The sequence below is a fragment of the Oreochromis niloticus genome, linkage group LG19, assembly GCF_001858045.2.
Source record: "Oreochromis niloticus isolate F11D_XX linkage group LG19, O_niloticus_UMD_NMBU, whole genome shotgun sequence".
Lineage (NCBI taxonomy): Eukaryota > Metazoa > Chordata > Actinopteri > Cichliformes > Cichlidae > Oreochromis > Oreochromis niloticus.
Genome location: NC_031983.2, coordinates 25627087 through 25651001, shown reverse-complemented (window position 1 = coordinate 25651001; position 23915 = coordinate 25627087). Strand labels below are relative to the sequence as shown.

The following is a 23915-nucleotide window of genomic DNA, read 5'->3' as shown; positions in this document are numbered from 1 at the left end:
TAAATTTATTGCCTTGATCAATCAATGCAAGCTACTGTACTAGTAAAAACTGACGAAACTCCAGTCCAGCAAAATGCAGAACCGTGGGAAAGACAAAAGAAGAAACCCCAGAGACAGGGTAACGATGACATGGGAACAAATTTGGTTAGATTAGTAAAAATTTGTATTAAGGGCATAATTAATTAAAAGAAAATACACATAATTGGTCAATAATTTTCATTCTGCTTTAAATGAACCCCTTGAAAGGACATCTGTGAACAGGATTTTTCTTTGGAATGACAGCAACAAACTTAGCAATAGCATATTCCATTATAAACGTTATTTTATTATTAGAGCTAATTTCATTGCAGCCATTTTGTGTGTGTTTTTTCTGTGTTTCATACATTATAATGCAGGAATGAGTCTGAGCCAAGGGATGGAGCACAATGCCAGCTCAAAACTGCTTTCATTTCTTTATACAAATACTTCCTGTGGGCTGGAGGGATATTCAACCTTCCAGCTACACACTGTCAAAAATGATACATAAAACAAACATTAAACTTAAATGATGGTTTTTGAAAACCCATATGAACTGCAGGCATGGATGACCATGTTTACATGGAGTGCCAGTGGACTACAGTCCAGAGCTGGGCCAATATGTGTAAGGCTTGCGGTTTTAGCAGTTTGCTTCTGTTGTGTAAGCATATCTACTATCACACTGTAGACTTTATATCTTTGTGGATGCCACAGTTCCAGCTCGAAGAGCACATTTGACATGGGCCCTGCACATAATCTGCTCTGATGCAGAGTCAAGATCAGCGCAATGGATTGAAAATGCAGGAAACTTTGAAATTAATCAATAAATGGATAACATTTCAGGTTGTTTAGATATTGTACTTTTGATGTTGTCTCGGTTTTACACACGCACACAAAATATGTCCTATGCCATTCAGTGGTAGCGGGCTCTCCCCCTCTATCGCTCTCTCACGCGTGCCCGCGCACGCACACACATACACAAAACATCCCTGTCATTATTTCAAACTGACAGACGGCGGATACTAAAGCTACATCGTTGTAGTTGCATTGTGTGCGGGTTTAATTGCTTTACGCACGCGCACAAACACTGATGCATGATTTTATTTTTATTTTTTTCATAAAAGCACACACACACACGCGCGGATATCAGGTAAAGGTGTGGCGCGTACTGCACAAAAAGGCGTGCTGAAGTGCAGATTTGTGTACCTGCGCGCTTTAATAACCGCTGCATGGACATTTAAGTGGGTTTCTGCTCGCTGGAGACGCACGTTGCGCGCACGCTCAAGTTGTTCATTCTTTCTGGTTGGGCTCGCGGGCTCCAGCGCCCGCGTACACACACGCACGCACACACACACACACACACACACACACAGAGCTGCTCAAAATGTAGGCTTTACCTCCACAGACTCACACAGAGCCTTTGTAACTTACGCCAGGTTCAATTTTGACCTTACAATGTTCTCAGCGGTGGTTTTCTTTAATGCACTAGCCCCTTCTTTGTGCCCTCCAGCCACCTACCCAATGCTATCAAAACTACACCCCCTCTGCCTCCTTCCCGCAGCATATCAGCATCCAGACTAAATGTCAGCGCACGGGTGTCTAGAAATAACTCTTTTACCCCTCAACAGACGACCATTCCCCGGCTCCAGCAGACCCAGGCACAGAGAAGGAAGAGTTGGAGGCATAGGTAGATAGATAGAGAGGGCAAGAGAAAGCCGAGCCTTCATTTTGTGCGTTAAACAAGAAATAAAAGAGTTTAAACTTTACCTCTTTCAAGGATACGTTTTCTTCGTTCACCGGCTGTCAGCGCGCAATTATTTCTCCAAATCCCATTATTGCGACAATTATAGTTGTAATTCCACACAAATAGGCTCCAAATACGAAAATATACCCCATATACGTATATATCTTAGTAAATGTGCGTAATATCCTTTGGTTGTCTGTAAATTCCGTTTAGGTTTATAGTTCAATCCGGTCTTCCGGAGGGGTGCGTCCGTTTTGCATTCTCACAGCGCCCGACGACTACATCCTCCTCTTGTTCTCGCTCCTCTCTCTTTCACACTCTCCCCCGTCTTCTTCTCTCCCGGTTTCATCCCTCCATCCGCTTGGTAAGGGAAGAATCCCATCCGAGAGAAAACTGGAGTGATTCTCTTAGCCCTCCACCCGTCTCCTTCCTGTTCTCTATCTTCCTTCTTTTTGTCTTCTATTTCTCGCCTCTTCTTCCGCTCCTTCTCCTCCCTCTTTCACCTAGGGCAGGTGAAACAGGGAGAATTCCGCTGCAAGGCAGAAAATATCCCAGGTAGGAAAAAGGGGGTGGAAAACTCAAATTAATCCAGAAAAATTCCGCGGGTTAGGGAGAGTTTGTTGGTTATTAAGCACTTAAAAATCCAAACCAGTACATTTCCTGGCTTGTCAGACAAGCTTTTAATATCGAATTTGGGATTTTCTTTTACACCCACTCCCTCCCGTTCTCTTTCTCGCTGTCCTCTCTCTCTTGCTCTCTCTCTCTTTCTGTCTCTGAGTGTCTCTTCCCGTCGCTCACCCTCTCTCAACTCTGTGGGTCTCCGCTGCAGTCAGGAGTTAAAGAGAAGAGGAAAATGTATAAAAGGGCAGAAAATGAAGCAGAATAAAAAGAGCAGTAACGTCCCGGCCAAGCTGTCGCCCGGTTACTCGCTCACTGAAAGCTTAACCTGCTTCGCGATCCTCTTCGCAGGTCGCTGCTCTGTTACCGTTAATCCCCGGAGCGTGTCGGGTCCGACAAGTGCCATGTTTCATGTGAGAGGAGAACACCGCTTCCTCATACACATTTCAAAATAAAAGCAGAGAGTGGCGCTTTTCAAGTACTTTAAAAAAACAAACAAAAAAACATATGGGTCTGGTTTTGAAGCTAAGGACAGAATCTGAAAATGTGACTGGATATTGGAACATTTAGGAAATTGCACCACTGGTGCTACAGTGGTAGATGGCTGAATACCATTTGAGGAATCTATCCACCCATGCAAGGGTGCATATCATTCAAAATTCATTCCAAAATTTCCCAAATTCCTAAAAGTCTTCACTTTTGAATGGTAATAGAACTCCCCACCCCAGGCACCCCCCATGCCATGAATGTGAAGCTTAATTGACATCCGCTCTTGATAAAGTAGTCATATAAAAATGTCTGAGGCTGTCCATAGTCCTTAAGTGTCTGATTTTCATTGTCTGCCCATAGAAGAGCCCTTTGCTTCGTGATGTTCCTATGTAAACACGAATTCTGCTACCAATCACTTAATGAATTTTCCCAAGGGTTTACACAAGAAACCAGGCTGTTGTGGAGGACTGCACCAACAAGCTTATAAAGACATAAATAGATACTGTCCCATTTTCACATGTTACCCTTGGGAAAATTAATTGCCCACCCTGCTTTAAGGGGACTGCTGACTATGCAATGCAGAGAACTGAGGGTTATCTTTAGCCAATGTGGGCCAATTAACAAACGCATTGAGTCAATTAAACTAAAATAATCTGTTTAATATGGTAAATTAACTTTAACCTGTATTTAAACAAAATGCAATCAATATCAATTTAAGAGAGAGCAAAAGAGAGCCAGGTAGGTGTGATGGTCATACTTGCCAACCTCAGAATTAGGGAGACATTCAAAAGACCTGTTGGGGGGTGTATATATATATACAAAAAACTTGAATTTTACAATGTGAAATTGGACGGTCTAGCCTTCAGAATTACATCACGTGATCTCTAGGTGGAGTTAAACTCTGCTGTCTGCTCCTTGCTATCTAAAATATAACTGGACGCTGTTGTAAATTTTCGACCATCTCACACTTCTGTTTAATCAGTTTTCTGTTTGACTTTATTCAGCTCCTCCCGAGGGATTAATAAAGTGTTATTTATCCCATCTAATCTAATAACTTTAATATCAGCCACACTGAAAAAAGCCACACAATAACATGTTTAAGTTATTTAAGTGACTTATATATCACGTTTAACCTGAGTAGCGAAAGACCGCGGTTTGAAAACGATGTGCCGGGAGTTTGCTGTTCTCCCGGCTCAGATATTTGAAGTTTACACGCCTACATTCTCACCTGAAAAGATGTTAAAAGTTTATTTTGCGACCCAGAAAGAGTAATACGAGCAATATTAAAACTAAGTAGCTGCAGTAGTAGTAGCCATTGTTGGAAACTGGAATTGGCTGGGCCAATCTGGTTTATGGTTTCTCAAATTTGTTGTACGGGTGGAAAATCGGGAGAAATTCGGGAGAATGGTGACTCCGGGAGATTTTAGGGAGGGGCACTGAAATTCGGGATTCTCCCGGAAAAATCGGGAGGGTTGGCATGTATGGTGATGGTTAGTTTCTAACCATAATATTCAACAACCTTAACGCTGATGACCATAGTACCAGAATACGTTGTGTATGGAATTGTTGCGCTTTTATTTTGAAATAAAATGACCATACTTCCGGAATACCCACCGATAACCCTGTGGTATTTTACAATGCTCAGAACAGGTGCGTGGAAGTTCTTATTTGAAACATTTTTATTCCAAGTGTGCAGCGCACGAACCGCAAACATATTTTTTTCTCCTCTTTATCGAAATTATTTTTCTTGTCTATGCCTCCATCTCCCCTGTCAGTTAGTCTCGACGGTGGTCGTCATTCTGTTCTGGCTCATTTGGAAGTCCACAGTACTCTAAACATCAAATATGCATCACCTGTCATGTTGTCATTCAACTCACTCTCTTCTTGTTCCTATGTCTCTATGTGACAGATGGTTATGGCTTAAAGAAAAGAAAGAAGTGAGTAATCAAGTGACCCCTCTCTGCGTTGATAAGCAGAACACTGTAAAATAATGACATGGAAGGGAGAGGTGAAGCTGCTGACAGAGATTAGAGAATTTATACAGTTTGAAGTGGATCTAGTCTGATTTTTATGTACCCACTTCACAGTCGACATGATGTTCTGAGACAAGTGGATATGTAGTCTGAGAACGTGATCCAGGCTGCAAGGCATCACATACCTTAAATATATTAAAACTGTTAAGGATAGGGATAAAATCAGGGGATATCAGATTCGGTGGTTCACAGGGGATCCGCTCAGATGTATGGGGTCTTATCAGCTCTCCATTCCACAAAAGTCAAAATTTAAGATATGGCTTTTCTGCAGGACACTGATAAGAAATGCTGGTGGTCCATGGAATCAGAGACTGGGTGGTCTATGGTTAGGATTGCTGGAGCAGAAAGGAAATTAAAAATAAAAAATAAGAAAAAATCAGAGAGCAGTTTTGTGTGTAGCTTTGCCATACAGTCAAGATGTCATTACTGACTAATGGATTCTCTCATTTTGTAATCATTAATGTTTAATTAATCAATGGGCTAGTCTTTCTAAATCATCAACAGGGTTGCTGGGTTAGGTGCCTTGAAGGCTAATGAGTTTTCATTTAACCTGGGATGTTCCATAATAATTTCTCTATTTAGTCTCTATTGGCCATGCTAAATTTGCATGGTGAATGAGCGATAACCCAACATGTTGTGCAAAAGTATATTTTTCTATTTGATTTACTTGTTGAAGAGTTGTAAAGCTGTTATGAGTGAACACTGCTGTAGTCTATTAAAAAATGCTGAATTGGAATGTCCTGTTGGATGGAAGTCATATCTGAGGGATTAAATAAGGTCATTTTCCTGTTATGACTCAAATAGCACTTAAGAACTGCTGATGTCAGCTACACTAACTACTAGCTACTTTACATGTCAGCTTAATAGAGCTGAATGTTTACCGTTACATGTGTGACCTCAGTGCCACAGACTGACTGGCAGTGACAATAAATGGACAAAGTCTAACCTTCAGGCTACTGCTGCTGCCAATCAGTTTATTGATTAGCTCTTAACAGATGTTAAAATCAGTGCGACATTGTCAGCTGGCTGATGGGATTGCTCCCTGCTGAAATCGCAATCCATTTGTTAGCCAAGAGGCCACAAATGTGTGAAATCAACAATCGATTAACCATTTGAAACCTAATCAGACTCATCTACTATGGCATTTTTAAAAAAATCATCATGATAATCTATGCAGTGATGGCATAGGTCCTGAAGTGTCACTTTGTTGTGGTTAGGTTAACTTTATGAGTACAATCAAATGAATGCCAACACCTTCAGATAAAATTCCCATTTCGTTTTGTATGACGATATTATATACAGACATTTATGGCCCTGACAAACACATCATCGTGACTTTAGTAATCCTTTGGCTTTTCCTCTAGATGGTGGGGATGTTGTTATTTTCATTAATCAGCATGGGACATGGTTTATGAGTGAATTTGGATAAAGAAGGACAAATTTTGACAAATGTCCTGTCAAACTATAGACAGTTCTTCTTTTCTTTTTTTAATCTTCTGTCATTTTTATTTGAAACTAAAATCAGTCCTACCTGCAGTTTAATATATAATAAGGAAAGTGGCACAAGCAGTCACTGACCGATCCTCTTGACACTCTGAGCTAGAAAAGCAGAGACTTCCAGTGGTGCCGATCAGTGCATTGATTGTATGATCATCCGGGGACCATGTTGGAAACAGTGGTAAGACGGAAATAATTGGATGGCTAGATAAAAATCCGCTCACTGAGACTTGGATCAGTGATCACAGAGGTAGACATCCAGTAACCAATTGAAGATAAGGTCTGATGTGGTGTAAGGCTGTGTAAAGCAGCTGTAGTTCAGTGATATTTGTATTATTATTCTGTATCACCTTAGAACATTTGCTTTACAGAAATAGCCTTTTAGAACAGTCCAACCTGTTGCAGCTGTCAGAGCAGACTCTTTTGAGATAATCTTTTAAATTCTCTTCATTTACCAGAATATAACTGGGTCACACATATTTTCATACAACTGGCTGTAACTGAAGCTACAAAAATCCCCAGGACAAGTACTATTTGTGCCATCCTCGATCCACTGGAGCGAAACCTGGAGATGGGAGCACAAAAGCACTGTAAGTATCAACATAAGCTGCCGAAGCTTTAGCCTTCTGTCACTATGGATCAAGCTATTGATTAGCTGTTATGGCTTTCGCAGATGGCAGCAGGTAATACTGACTGCAGTCCATTTGCACACAGATGAGTGGTCAGGGGTGTAGGCCTACCTACTCACCAGTGACGCAATCCAGGATTTTTTTCTTTTAATCTTTTATATATTTACTTATTTGTTTAAAAAAAAAAATCAAAAACACTTAGAGCATGCATAAATGACCTCACTAGGTGCCCTGCTCCAGGCAGCAGGAAAAAGGACTTGTACTAATGTACACCAATGGACAAAACTAATCAAACTAAAACTTAAAAAAAATTACAACATATATACCATACAACATGAATATTAAGCATTAAGTGTAAAAATTCTATGAGAACATGGATCTGCACTGATTAAAAGGTCCAGCAGAGCACATACCTCTTTTTTCATTTTCTGAAATCTCCAACTTTTACAACTAGCTGGTCCCTGCAAGTGAATTCATAAAATTTATATAGTTAATTTATATATTACTATATATTATGTATATAGTAATATATATATATACACACACACACACACACACACACACACACACACACACACACATTTAATTTCTAGATGACAAATTACTGAATATACTTTATAGTAATTTATCTTAAGCTACTGTACTGTATATGTTAGCTTTAGTAAAAAAAACAAAAAACAAAAAAAACAATAAATCACAAACCGCATGTCTTATTACACACGGGGAAACACATTTTGTAACTCAGCAGCTTTCAGCTTACTGCTGTTTATGGCTTTTTATAAGACAGAAAACTTTGATCAGTTTAGTTGCTCTTGCAGGAAGTTATTTCCTTCCTGCACATAAAATACTTAAAAGCAGTGGTGGTGTGAGTTTTGTGAGTATGCTTTTCATCCATTGTAAATGACATTCTGTAGGCATACAATGTGCAACACCCAATAAAAGAAAATAGAACGTATTGGGAGAGTGGTATTTCATCCAGAAAGGATGATTACAGTAGCAGGAAATGGGAGCTGAGGATCACGAGGGGAGAAACTGGCAGATGAATCAAATGAAAGTGTAATGTTCCTGCTTCCTGCAGGTTTGGTATCATCTCTAAGCGCATCTTAAGCTATAGTGGTGCAGGGAAATGGTTCTTAAGCTTAGGAGGACTGATAACACGGATTTTTTGATCGTCTTAGCCCTAGGATGCTTTTGGAATCAGACCGCTGAAATTTTCAGTAATTTGAAAAGTTAAACAGTATTTTATCCCTATTATAATTATATAGGTGAATATAGGATATCCTACTATAAAGAAAATATGATTAGATACTGTGTTTCTGATCGGTCTTGTAAAATTACTCATTACCAGGTTGTAGCTATGATTGAATCTTGTTTTGTAAATGATAGAAGTGGCTGTGCAGCATACCCTTCACATAATACAGATGATCCAGTGAACATAAATCCCCTGCAGTACGGTGAATTTATGTGAAAATTTCAAGCTGGGTTGGTATCATGTAATTGGAACATTGTGTGCCAAATTTAGAAAGCGAACACAACCAAAAGCTGGATGTGTTCCTGTTAAACACCAAAGTTAATTGACACAATGAAGCCTGAATTATACAGGTGAGTGTGTCCACATATTCACTCTATTATACATATCAGGAATATAAGTTACAAGGATAGAATTTTAAACAAATGTTACATTTAAGGATTTATTTTGAAATTTCTCTGCAGGGTCCTGTTGACCACATTGCTTCATTCAGTTCAGAAGCCATGATGCTTTGATGGTAGTACATAACACTACTAGAAATAATGTAATTATTTGTGACATTATTAAATGTTCTGATAATTAACTGCAACTTGCAAGAACAAAAAAGAAATATACTTTGACAACTTCAGGCTGCATATTATTAATACGGAAAGCAGACTAATGAGTAATCCCCTGCCTGCCCTTTTTTTATTCTGTTGTGGAACTCGAATTAATGAGAGTTCACCCTCATTAAATTCAGTATAGCTGCTAAAACTGGAGGTAATTTAAGCATCTTGGACAATATGCCAGCGCAGACAGACAGCCCTGCTGTGCAAAGAAGGAGTTAGCCGTCAAAAAAAAGGCAGCAGAGCCATTTCAAGCTGTTAGATCAGAGCTTTTCAATACAGTGGATAGTGCAAGAGTCACAACAAGACTGCACTGATGCTCTTATTAAATGAACTAAACCAGTACTTGCCTGAATTTTATTACTTATAATGAGATCAAAAGTAAGTTGTTTTGATATTTACTACATTTTTAAACAAGTCAGAGAGCTTTGATCAAAGAGCTCAACTATTTCAGCACAATGCAGGGAATCAGTCAGCTGGTTCTACAGTCTTAAATGCCTCAGCATTAGTGAAACAGAGAACCGAACTCCACAAGTATCCACAAAACCTATTTTATACAGTTAACATTACTGTGTCCACAGTATCTGGTTTCTTATTGGTCTGTACTTTCACTGACAGTATATTCCAATATACTATGTTATTGCCATTATTTGAAAGGGGATAAAAGAATAATTTAAAAATAAAAAAAGATGTTCTTGCTAAAAATACAGCTGTATGCTACTACTGCAGTTTAATTTGATTTAGAGTATGTGAGCACAGACCAACCTGCTTAAAAACATACATAGCCGCACAATATGGTGGAAGACAGGTTAATGGGAACTATAAAATACAATTAAATAAAAATATTACATGGTTTTAAGCCTGAAAAGAAATATTTTCCATGGGTAAGACACTAAGGCACTAAAGTAGGCTTTTTATACTGTTGAGTCATCTATAGTGCATGAAGCATCTACAGACAGTCTACAGTATGAGGTTCATTATCAGCCAAAGTTTTGACAGCTCTGACACAGTCAGCTTTGTTAGAAAATAATAAGGCTGAGAAACACTTTTTATCCATACTAAATTACACACACACACACACACACACACACACACACACACACACACACACACACTTAAAGAAACAGACTCTTAGAGTTATCTTTGCACTACCGCAATAAAGCTAAATGCAAACATTACACCACACAGTTTCTATACAAATATAATTTTCCCTTCTGTGTGTGTGTGTGTAGTTGCATGTGTTTTTGTAATAATGAAATTGTAATTACTAAGCATTTTGGATCCTAGTGTTGAGCTACAGATTTTCAGTAATGTCACACTTTCTAGCCCCTTATAGTAAACGATGATACAACATTTTTAATTTGAAAAAACAAAAACCAGCTCAAATTATCAGCAGAATATGTTGGCCTGCAAAACCTCTTACACAATAGCTGCAAAAGAAGTGGCTGTAAAATGGGAAATAAAGTTTTTAAAAGATGGCAAACCCAGTGTTCTTTGTAAAAGCTCACTACATTTGTGATATTTCATAAAATACTCTTTTAAGGATCAAAGTCTCTTGACAAAAAGATAAGAGATGTTGAAAAGTTAAGGAGAACTGCATGAATGTGTTATTTTATCAAACAGTCCTGAACATTTTGTCCTAACATAACACCATGAAACACTGGAATGTGCTTCTGTGTGCATGTGTCTGTGTGCATGCATGTGTGTATGCTGTCATGTACATGTTCTTTTCATGGTGAGATCTGCTCCATACACTCTACCTTGCAATGTTATCTATCCTAACTCAGATAAGGCTTCTAAAACTGTGTAGATGCGTGTTTGTGCGCATGTGTGTGAGAAAAGAGTGTGTGTGTGCGCTGGCAAACAGATAAGCCTTCCCTGCAAGCCTCTTATTCATGCTGTACCTAACAAGACAAGGCCACAATCACTCTGAAACCGTCTTTTACTTGTTTACACTTCACCATGACCAAAGGGAGCTGTGTGTCTGCATGTTTAGTGTGCCTTTGTCATTACATGCCATACATTACATATGCCAACAGTTGTGTTACTATCTGTGCTTACATGCATGCTCCTTTGGCATTTTTGAGCCTCTGCCGACATATTTGCCTTTTTGTATTGACTGTGTGTTTGCGTACGGGGCTATGTGTCTGTTCCTGCGTGTGCACCCTGACAGATAAGCCTCCCCTGCAAGCCTCTTATTCGTTCAGCACTGAACAACAACAAGGCTGGCATTACTAATAAACTCTATGCTCTGATATGACCAACGAATTTAGAGTTTCTCAAAGAGGCTCATACGGGCATGGCCAACACATTGTAAGCTCCAAAACATTGGCATTCCTAGAGAGACATAAGCATGAGAGAGACTAGGTAAAGGGAAGAAAATGTCAGAAAATTAGTCTGAGTCTTTACGCCCTCAAGAAAATAGTATTATTGTGGAAATCATTTCCTATACAGCATAAAGTAAAAACATGCCATTGATTGCCATTTCTGTCAGTGGGTGCACATGGACACAATAAAAGAATCCATGACTACTGTGTCCATTTCTGGGGTAATTACCTTGTAAAAGCACTTTAAACAGCAACTTCATGTTTCATTAAAAACTGACATAATAATGTTTCATGACACAACGAATGACACCAAAATGTTCATTTGCCAAAATGGGGTTGATAATTACAAGAGATAATCAGGAGCTGGTTCTTATTTAGAATAATTTCAAATTGTGTGATTCCTGAGAGTCATTCAGCTTTAATAATTGCTGACTAAATGCCTGGATGTGAAAGCACTACTAATTGTGGAAAGGGATTTTAAAAAGTGTTTTTGCATGTTTTCCTAAATCGCAGTGTTTTGAGCGCTCATGGCCACTGAAGTAACCAATTTGTATCAATCAAGCAGTAAAAACAGTATACAACAATTGCCCAGCCTACGTTTAAGTAAAGCTGAAGAATATCTCGGCTTGGGACTAAATTTTCAGGATGTTTCCTACATATTGCACAGTAACGCCATACAAGCAGGGCTACAAAGCTGTTTCACACCCGGCTTTTGGGAAGTCTGACCACAACGCCATCTTCCTGGTGCAGTCGACATCAACGAGTTTACGGAAGTAGCAGTAAGCTTCGTCAACATGCTAGCGGAGACCTTGTAGTACCATATCACCCTATTAGAGCACTTCGCTCTCGCACTGCAGGCTTACTTGTTGTCCCTAGAGTATTTAAAAGTAGAATGGGAGGTAGACCCTTCAGTTTTCAGGCCCCTCTTCTGTGGAACCAGCTTCCAGCTTGGATTTGGGAGACAGACACTATCTCTACTTTTAAGATTAGGCTTAAAACTTTCCTTTTTGGTAAAGCGTATAGTTAGGGCTGGACCAGGTGACCCTGAATCCTCCCTTAGTTGTGCTGCAATAGACGTAGGCTGCCGGGGGATTCCCATGATGCATTGAGTTTTTCCTTTCCAGTCACCTTTCTCTCTCAATATGTGTTAATAGACCTCTCTGCATCGAATCATATCTGTTATTAATCTCTGTCTCTCTTCCACAGCATGTCTTTATCCTGTTTTCCTTCTTTCACCCCAACCGGTTGCAGCAGATGGCCCCGCCCCTCCCTGAGCCTGGTTCTGCCGGAGGTTTCTTCCTGTTAGAAGGGAGTTTTTCCTTCCCACTGTCGCCAAATTGCTTGCTCATAGGGGGTCATATGATTGTTGGGTTTTTCTCTGTATCTACTGTACAATATAAAGCGCCTTGAGGCGACTGCTGTTGTGATTTGGCGCTATATAAATAAAACTGAATTGAATCGAATCATTCCCACTGCGAGAGTCACCACATTCCCAAACCAGAAACCATGCGTGGACAGGTCGGCGCTGCAGTGAATGCCAGGACCGCCACCTACAACGCGGGTCTTGCCACTGGCAATATGCGCACCTACAAAGCGGCCTCATACAGCGTGCGGCACGCGTGAGAGATGCCAAACGCCGGTATCGCGTTTCCACCAGGAGCCTTGCTTCCACCAGGGCGATACACGAAGCATCTGGCAGGGACTATGACCATTATGCCAGGCAAAGCCAGGGACACTGCGCCGATCAACGCCGACTCTACGCCCGTTTTAAGGTTAGCCAGGCGGCTAATGCTAACTACTGCCTGACAACTGAGGACAGTGACATCATCAGCGAGAGACCGGTGATCAGCATCACAGAGCACGACGTCCGAGCTGCACTGAGGAGAGTGAACACAAGGAAAGTGGCGGGGCCAGACGACATCACCGGCCGTCTGCTGCGCTGCTGTGCTGACCAGCTAGCAGGTGTGTTCACTTCCATCTTCAATGAATCCCTGGCGAAGTCTGTGGTCCTCACATGCTTCAAGAGATCCACCATCATCCCTGTGCCCAAGAACCACAAGCCCTCATGCCTGAACGACTACTGGCCAGTTGCACTGACCTTGGTAGTAATGAAGGTGTTCGAGAGGCTGCTGAAGAACTCCTCCTCCATCCCAAACAACACATAGCCGCTCCAGTTCGCCTACCGACCCAATAGATCCACAGAGGATGCCATCACCCATGTCCTGCACACCACCCTTAGCCACGTGGAAAAGAAACAGGGTAACTATGTGAGACGGCTGTTTGTTTATTATAGTTCAGTGTTTAACACAATAGTGCCCAGCAGACTGTTCACAAACCTGAGTGATCTAGGACTCAGCAGCCGTCTGTGTGCATGGGTGCTGGACTTCCTCACTGGCAGAACTCAGGTGGGTGAGGGTGGGTAGATGCGTCTCTAACAGCATCACCATCAACACGGGAGCACCACAGGGGTGCGTACTCTCGCCACTGCTCTACTCCCTCTATACTTCAGACTGTGTGGCCACCCATGGCTCCAACTCCATTATGGTGTTGGGCGACACAGTGGTGTTGGGCGCCATCTCCAACAACAATGAGTCTGGCATCGTGGTGCCAGGATAACCACCTCCAGCTGAACGTCGGCAAGACCAAGGAGCTACTAGTGGACTTCAGAAGGAGTCAGCACAGGGACTAAAAGCCTATTATTATCAGTGGAGCTCCAGTGGACAGGGTGCAGTCCTTCAAGTATCTTGGTGTCCACATCTCCTCAGACCTGACATGGTCTGCCCACATTCATATACAGTCCAAAAAGGCTAGGCAGCTCCTGCACCACCTCCAACAACTGAGGAAGTTCAGGGTCTCACCAGTGATCCTCAGGACTTTCTATGCAGGCGCTGTGGAGAGCATCCTCACACAGAACATCTCATCCTGGTTTGGGAACAGCTGTGTTAAGGACCAAAAAGCTCTTCGGAGAGTGATCCGAACAGCAGAACGCTGTGGCAGGATTGCTCCCCCCCCTTCAGGACATCTACACCAGGAGATGCTGGACTAGAGCAACTCAGATACTGAAGGACCCATCCCATCCTGGCAACAAACTGTTCCAACTTCTGTTCCACACAATGCCACTTACTGCACATAATGCCCCCCATGTATATATTCACTTAATGTATATAATGTTCTTCTCTCCCCTTTTGCACAGTCGAGGAGTGTGTCAGGATACATTTCAGTGCGTGTTGTACTTGTATAACTATGCATGTGACAAATAAAGAATCTTGAATTTGCTAATTCATGTGCTACAATGTGGTGAGACTACGTCTATCGTTTCATGTGTGTGCATGACTTACCTTTGTAAAATTGCATCCGGACAAACCTTTAGACTTCTGGAACAATTCCCCTTTGGTCAAACAAGACCAGTGTGGAGATTTTAGCCATAATACACAGCACCACGTTAGCCAAAACTGAAACACCGTATAAGCACAATCACTTCATACCAGCTGTGAAGTACGGTGGTGGAGGGGTGCTGATGTGGATTTGTATTGCAGCCACAGCACCTGGGCACTTTACATTCATTGTGTTGACTACTAACTCCTCTATACCAAACTACTCTGGAGTCAAACGTGGGCCCATCTGTCCAACAGCTAAAAGCTAGGACAAAACTAAGTCATGAAACCGGACAATGATCCCAAGCACAATCCACTACAGAACAGAATGGCTGCAAAGCAAAAGAGTCACAGTGGTGCAGATCTCAGCACGCCAGAAATGATGTGGTGGGAACTAAAGAAAGCTATGAATAAATCAATGCCTGAAAACCGAAATGAACTAAAGCAGCGTTTTAAGGAAGGGTGAGCTAAAATTCCTTCAGAAGAATGTGAGTGACTGATAAAGTCATGCAGAAAACATTTACTTCAAGTTGCTTCAAATTATTGGCGTTAAAGTCTTTTTGACGAGCAAATGAATCATGGAGTGTATGTAATTTTTCACACACTGCTTCTGCACTTTGGCTTACATTATATATTTCTTAAATAAATAATGAGAGTGTAATATGCCATTTGTTGCGTATACATTATGTTAAGACATCATGTTTACTAGTGGTGCAACGAATCAAAAGTCTCACGGTTCGGGTCGGATCACATTTTTTCCATATCAGCAGAAAAAGAAAAAAAAGACAAAAATTAAACTCGCCATTTACTTATTTAAATATTTTTTGCCTATTAAAAAACATTCAACTCAAGACTCATTCCACGCAATTATATAAAAACAAATTAAGATGCAATATAGGGCAGTACAGGGCTTTCTATCTACCACTCCGCTGTAATATAATGAGCGGTCACGGTCATGTAGCTTTCCGTTGACCTGGAGGTCCACCCATTTGTAGTTAGGTCAACAGAAGATGCCTGGGACAGTTCAGCCATAACTATAAACTTTTCCTGCTCATACATGCTTGGAGCGATCTTGTCACTGAAGTGGACGTGCGACGGGATATCATAGCGTGGCTCAAGCATGTTCATCATAGTTTAAACTAGTGCTGTCAGCGTAAATCTTGTTAAAAAGACGTTAATGCCATAACTGCATTAACGTGGCAAATCTCCGTTAACCAGTTACTGCGGATCGCCCCGTGCGTGGGGCTGAATGTCAATGCGTCAACTAACGCGTTGACTAGTTTAAACCCCTTGTATTGCACAACAGAATACTGCCTTCCATCTGCAGCTAAACACCCCCAATAGCTTTTGTAATAGCTTTAGCCCCGTCGGATTGGGCAGCAAAAGGCTGCTTAAATACCGCAAACTCCTCTGCTCCTCCACTTGGACCGCTAGCGCTGACCATAGCTATCACTTGACAGACTGACCACGCGCACCATACACATACTTTTTTCTTCTTTTTCAAATCTTCGGATCACGTGCGTGCCGAACCGTGGAGTGGGATCGGTTCGGATTACGAATCAACCGTGATCCGTTCCACCACTAATGTTTACTGCGTCCACACGAGCTTAGAATTAGCGGCGGATATAGATCATTTTTCCTATTTTTTGATTCGATCCTGTATATTCAGATTAAAAAATATGTAATCTATCTCAAACTCAGTACACTCACACAAAAGAGGCACTTGAGCATGACCACGATGCTACAGAATGCTTTCTACATCTTCACTAGACACTGAAGAGAAACTCTGAAGAGGCAGTGAGTGGGAGAAGGGGAAAACAGGAGTGGGTGAGTCAGCTGTTGGAGCAAACTATCCAGAACCAAGACACACTAAACAAAATTGTGCAGCCTCTTTTGTACTATATGAATAAATTCATATGTCATTTCTCATTCATGATGGTTCCATGCATCACTAGGTCATGTTTCTATTTGCTGATCACTGTCACCGTTTGGCTTTAAACTAAATGTTTAATTCAATAATACTCGTTCTAAGCCTGAACATGGCTACAAGGAATTTATGGAGCCACAGTATCATGAAAAGTTGTTAGTTTACGAATCCTGAAACAAGGAGTGACGTCTTTGTAGCAAACCTGCTGTGAAAATCTGGTGTACAGTCTAAAGTAACCCAGTTAAACCCAGCTCTCTCATACAGTAACTGACCTAGAATGTGTGTTTTACCTGCTTTTTAGTGACTACCAACAACAGAGAGCAAGGCCTAGGGTTAACATTACAAGCCTGAAATGTGTAAACTGACTTAGCCTATGAAACACAGAAATTCATTCAATAAAATGTATATCCTAATTCTTGATCATTTATTGATATAAAAAAAAAAAACTGCTATGCGTACGTGATTTCACTATCCAGTTCTTACATGGTAGATGAAAAGTCTGAGGATTGGCAAAATAACTGAAATGCAAACTCTGTGTTACCAGATTTCATGGTAATCTTCACGATGACTCAAAACACATCATGAAAGAGACCCTGAGAACAATGAATGTCATAATAAAATACATGTATAATATCCAAGTTAATCTATGTGTCTGCCTGCCCGACCGTCTCTTTGTCTGTCTATCCATTCATCCATCCCTTACTGTAGATGTTAAATCATGAAAAACTTCTGACCTATAAATTATCATGCTTCATTCTCTAGCAGCCCTTGGTGAATATAAACGTCTTGGTGACACTTTAGGAGGAGTAAAAGGATGTCCAAAGCATAGATGCAGACTTAAACCTCTGGCTAGAGCTAGAGTTTGTAAAGCAGTAGATGGTTATCTTACATATATTTTAATCCTTCCCAAAGTTGTGCATGAGCTGACAAACCAACATTGTGTTTTCAGAATGACAACACTATAGTAGTGAAGAAAAAACACCCAGTAGTGCAGTATTCAAATACAAAAAATGTAAGCAGGGAGACTTTCCCGAGCTTATGAACTCAATACACTTGCCCCTCGGTTACTGCACTGTTCTTCTGAAACCTTTTAAATTCAGCACAATTTGAACTATTTCTTTGTGAAGCAAACAGGAGCAGCAAATGTCAACACCGCCATTTTTTAAAGTGCCAAATAAATATTTTGAACAGCATTTCCTTTTTCTCCCATTTTCCATTTACTTTTGTCATGTGCCTGCATCAGTATGAACAACTGCTTACATTGGTAATGCAGTGCTGGCAATGTGGCTGCCTGCAAGTGTGTCTTAAGAAAGGGATAGTCTGGTGTTATAAAAAGTATATGGTTTATTTTTCATGTTTGTCACTGTGGCAGCTGAGATACGTTTTTGAGTTTATTCATTATTCTTCGTAAAATGATGTACTCATATGATGCACATCTGCACTGTTGCTGGTGTTGATTAATAATTTCAGGGTTCCTTGAAATAAAAAGAAATAAAAAAAACTCTCTCTCTTTGTTCCAGCAACATCCCAGTAGCTAGCAGAAAAGGTAATGTGGCGTAGAGGAAGCTAATAACAAAGCACAGCGTTTTGCTAATTCACTGAAGCTTATTTGTATGTTTTCAGCAGTTTTAGTCAAGTGAGTTCACACTGTGGAAAAACAGTGACGTCTGTCTCACTTCATTGCAGTAACATTACGTGTTTTCACCAGCTCCATTAATATTTCACTTCATCTCTTATCAGTTCAACTTTACATGATGTGTGTGTGTGAGTGTGTGTGTGTATTGAGGAACAGCCAAGGGAGGGGCACTCAGACTGAAAAAAGGAAGGGAAGAGGTAATGTGACCGCAAACAGCAGCATGATGTAGCCTATGAAACTGAGCGTAAGTGACACTAGTGCACATAAATTAGGCAAATAACTTGAATATCAGCTTTTATTTGTATTTTTATCCATTTTTGTTATGTTGTCATTTGGTCCTTTACTAATTTATACCAATTCAGTAAATGTATCCTCTTGGTTGCATTTAATTGCTGCAAGGTTTGAGAAGCAATGTTCAAGTTAAGGTTGCCTTAAAGACAAATGAATAATTCCCAGGCTGCTCCTCACAGAAGGAGCTCATTGATTTAACACTGGTATTGGATCAGCACACAAAACGAGTAGAAGCCCTATGCCAAGGTATCTGTTAGGTATAAACTGGTATAAACTGATTATCTCATTATAACACAACTGACAGCTGGACTTTAACAAAGCCACAGCATCACGCTTCACAGGTACAAACTTTCTGCTGTGAGCTTCTGCTGCTAACCACACTCAAAAAAGTGTACTGTGAAGTAAATGTAATGTATGAATGAACATTCTGGGTAAAGCTTCTCGCATAAGCTTCTGCCCTGCAACTGTTATCACTGCACTCAGCGGATGAACATTATCTGCAGTGGGATACACGAGGCAGTGATTAAAGGTCTGTCTATATTCATAGCTGAAGTCACAGCACAAAGAGAGCCAGCGGGGTCATTACAGGATAAAGGGAGATAGTAAATTAAACCTGGAGAACTTCTCTTCTAATCTCTTTCTTGTTCACCGTTGCTTTTCTCAACTTTTCCGTTTGCCTTTTGTCCCTCTGACACCTCTGACAGGGATCTTTGTAGCCTCCCCATCTAACTTCTTATTTATTTCTTTTCTTACACTAAATTTAGGAATTTAGGAAATGTTATTCTTATTAACTTTTAAATGAAAACTAAAAGAAAGCAAACATTTGCACACAAACATATGAGAAAATTACAGTGACTAATTTCTCTCTCTCTTCTTGTATCACAACTTTTAAGCTAATGTAGAGATACAGAGATAACTATTAAATGAAATTTGTGGATCCACTGTAAAACAGAGGAATGGTAAAAACATTTTTTAACAGCTGGCCCCTGCATAAATACCTAAAATCCTAAAATCTTTCCCTAAAATGGATTTAAATTCTTGAATAGATAATTTACATTTGAGTGTACTGTAAAAGAAAATAACACCATGTCCTCTAGCTGTAACTGTTGGGTTAAATTAAAGTTTCATTTATCCTAATTATTGTTTGAATCTCCTTATAGGGCTTGCAAATCATGGTTTATGGATTTATGATTTCAGAAGCTTCAGTCAAGGTTCACAATTTGTTTACATTGATCTAAACTCTAAAGAGTCTAAACCAGTGGTTCTTAACCCTGTTGGAGGTACCGAACCCCACCAGTTTCATATGCGCATTCACTGAACCCCTCTTTAGTGAAAAATAAAATATGATTATTTTTTTTCAAATTCAAGACATAGATATGTTTTTTACTGGTGCACAAAATGAACCGTGCATGTCACGGCAGAGACTCTGCCGAACACCTGAGACCGACTCACCAAACCCCTAGGGTTCGATCGAACCCAGGTTAAGAACCACTGGTCTAAACTAAAACTTTAATTTCTCCCATGATATGATGATTATTTTGATGGTTCTGACTGAAGAAGGCTCTCTGTGTTTGAGTGCAGAATTACAGTAAACTTCAGTTTACTCTAATCATACATCAGTGTTATTGTTATGAAGTGATGCACCAGACAATAAACACCACACAATACCAGCTAAAGGTGCTAAAAGGTGTTACCTAAATGTTTTTTTACATTGAGCGTTACTAATACGGGTGTCAGAACTCATGAGACAGTTCTATAGTTGGATCTAAAATATGACTTAGACACAGTATATATTTATACTTTCTTCATGTAGCCTTGAAATCTCTAAAAGTGGTAGAAGATACACTTCACTGCAGCAATAGGGACACATTTATTACATATAACCCAGCTTTTGTACCATTTAATACAACAGATATTACATTTGAAAACTCTCAAACTCTCAATGAGACCTGATATAGAGCACACTCTAATTAGACTGTTTTGGGCTAGTAAATACATGTGTAGCAAAGTCAGAAAATGTGTGATGTGTTGTTTCCTTTTATTTTTCCCAGGTCACGTTGTTATAATTCATTATATTTTGATAGATCGCGATAGACAGGACTGAAGATGAAGAACAGCTAATGATCCACGACCTCACTAACAGTGAGCTTTAAATACAGGGAGATTTAAATTACACTCAGTCACTGTGGTTCATTTCAACAACTACCAGGTTGCAAATGAGACAGTCATTGCAAGTGAGTGCAATAATCACCAAAAATAAAAGATGCCAAAAAAGGGGTTTGACTTATTCTTTACTATTCTTGCTAAATCTGTAACACACAAGCTGCAGACTGTGTCAGTTAGGATTCTTTGTCATCGTACCAGCACGTATAAAAACAGCTATGACGCCAATCAAAAGTCACAACATTAAAAGGAGATTGATAAAAACAAGGATTTTAGTTAAATTAATTTATGTCCTAGTTTAAACGTCTGAGGATCTGTAATCAGTACTTTGTTGCTGGCCATCTAATAGACAAAAGAAAATGAGATTCATCCTCTAGGGATTGGCGATTCCACATTAATCCAATATCTATTAAGACAGTCAGTCTGGATCAAAATGGTAGACTGGCCTACCGACAGCTAACTGATTCCTAACCTTAAAGCTACACTATGAGAATAGATTAAAAATAGTTCATCCGCAGCCTCAGTCACACAGACCTAGAAACCGGGTCGGTGACCCCCGAGAAATATCTAGTCGGTAGGGAAAAATGTGTATTTATTCATTCAGCAGAGTGGTACTGATACTTAAAAAAGTGAAATATTACAACGTTAACTGGAAACAGAATGTTTAAGTTTACAGTATAAGTTGTGCTGTAATGCTAAAACCAACACATTTCAAAAGGAGCAACTTTGACTTTGAAGACAAACGGTGGCTGTTTCCGATTTGTGTTTCACTCAGTTTGAGATTTTACTACTGTAGTTTGCATGGATGTCAGGCAATCTGCTAGCAATAATAACACAGGATTTAAGTGAAGACTTTGCAGCACATAATATATGAATGATAATGTTTCCTAAATAATGTATATCTAAGTATTTGTAAGTACTTTGAACAATAAATAAGTATTTGTGTGGCCCTTAATGTTAAATTATTGTCTGAGTGTACATTTTCATAGCGCAGACAGAAACCACTACTGCCCTCCCAAATAGTGCTCTCTGAGCAAAGCAGATCAATAGAATGGAGTTTACTCAGATTAATGGCACCTCCTGACTATGCATTCTGGACTAGGTAAACTTATTGGAAACTGGCCACATCCATCACTATGTATGAGGGTATTTAGGGAGGACAGTGACCTGACAATGTGGAGATTCATTGAATGAGAAGCAATGGTATAATGGGCATGATGAACCTAAACCTGAACTAATTTTCACTCAAATCTCCACATCTTAGTCTCTATGTGAATCGTTATAAAACACAATATCTCCTCAGGAGGCATATTTATGCACTCATATGGTTTAAAGCCCCTGCGTGACTTTTCGCAGGAGGGGGATGGACTCCTGCTTGCAGACTTGACTTTAGGGACGAATCCTTAACTTGGAGATGCAACTCACAGAGGTAATAAGAACCATTTATCCTCATTGCCAGCACATCATTGAATCTCTTGCCTAAGGCATTTTGATGATTTGATGCATCTGCACACCGACTTACAGATCTATGCCCTCTGCCAGCGGATGCTGTAGAAGGTGCAAGTCCAAATGCCTCTGTATTATTTATAAGTCAACAGGAATCATGAAAATGACAAAACAAATCCACAAGATTTTATTTGTAACACAAATAAAAGTTTAACTTTACTTTTTCAGACATATATTTTTGGAATATAGTTTGGGTTAGTGTATTTTTTCAGTATTAATACCAGTACTGCTGTGTTACATTAGCTGTTGCGCCATGACATGGCAGGGACTGAGATGGCCTGATTCTGCAGTTAAATAGAAATGTTTGGGCAAACATTGCTCAGGACTTTAATGTGCAGATAGCGATCTGGTCAATTTGATGGCAGATAAAGAACTCTATGTTTAAAGATGACCTAATCACTATCACAACACTGATAAAAAGGCAGAGATCACACAGCCATAGATCTGAACAAAATATACATATAGAACATGATATTCATGCAATTTCAAAAAATCAATAAAGATATTGAAAAACTCCATAGACCTGTGCCTGCTTCAATTCTCTCTGAAGGTTTGTTGCACTTCCTACTTTCTTTAAGCCAATAATAACAGTGTCATACTGAAAGAGATGTCAGATTACCATCTGCAATGATGCCTGACATCTTTACATTACATCACTGGCCTGCAAGCTACACAAGAGCATTCTAATAAAGGTCATTAGCAACTTAAGCCAAACCTTGTGCATTAAAGCTGGGTTTTTCTGTCACTTGTAAAGACCCATGTGGACAGCTGTGAACACCGTGGATGAAAAGTTGTTCTAATTATACCAGTTTCCCAGTCTGCTTTGAGTAAGCATGCATAGTAGTGCCCCCGTAATGGTCGTTTGCTCTCTAATAACAAACGTTAAATTCTACTTCAGGTAAAATGTGCAAAAAAAAAAAAAAAAAAGCATGGCATGACAAAAGCTGAAAGGACTTTTTGTCAGGATTCAACTGTGACTCTGAGCCAACATCTCAAGACTAAACTCTAGTGGTAATACATTTAGTATTACATACATGCTTTATGGCCTTTACAGACCATTAAGGAGCTTTAAGGGTTGCCATTCATGTACTAGAGTTACAGTTATTTGTTTGCATGCGGAAGCATTTCCGGGCTGTGCACAGACTTTGTCAAGTCTTGATGATGCAGGCAGATGGCAGCTTAATCTTTTCTGGATGATGAAGGGTATTGTTTTATTTCCACTGTAATGTTTATGTGGCCTACCTACCTCAATAGAGCTAAAGTAATACTTGAAGTTCTTGGCACTTTATTGAATAACTGTGCTATAGCAAAATATTCATGCATGGTGCTGGACTTGAAGTCTTTCACCAGCAGTTCTCACAATGTGGATACTAAACAGTAGACTATATTAAAGACTTGTAAATAACTGACTGATGATGACTAGCTCTTCATCGCTGACGGTCACCAATCATGACAGCAAAGCCTTTCAACTGCAAAGAGAGCACAGCTTCAGTGACAGTTGTCAGTCATGTGACACACAAAGACAAGTGATCCCTTGGTGCAGCCATGCTGTCATTTTTTTCTGTCATACCATTGATCAGACATTCAGCACCCAGTAGATATCTATGCCTCTGACACTGTACTGTACATGTGCTCCTACTGACATGCAAATACGGCCAAAGAAACAAAACTTTACTACTTTTAGATTTCTGTAATCACAGTTAGATTTAGATTTTAGTTAGATTTTTTTCTAGTGCTGTCAGCATTAATCTCTTTAATACAACGTTAACGCCATAAGCGCATTAACGCGGCAAATCCCTGTTAGCGAGTTAA

At 40.0% G+C, this 23915-nt stretch overlaps 1 protein-coding gene across 3 annotated transcripts in view; it reads right to left on the bottom strand.

Moving 5' to 3' along the window:
- lrfn5a (leucine rich repeat and fibronectin type III domain containing 5a) overlaps positions 1-2795 on the bottom strand; it is a 108110-nt gene extending 105315 nt beyond the window's left edge. For all 3 annotated transcript variants that reach the window (XM_025901100.1, XM_005477569.2, XM_003445486.3), the window contains exon 1: positions 1783-2795. The gene's annotated coding sequence lies outside the window, so the exon portion shown is untranslated. The remainder of the gene's footprint in view (positions 1-1782) is intronic.
- Positions 2796-23915: the final 21120 nt, after the last annotated feature.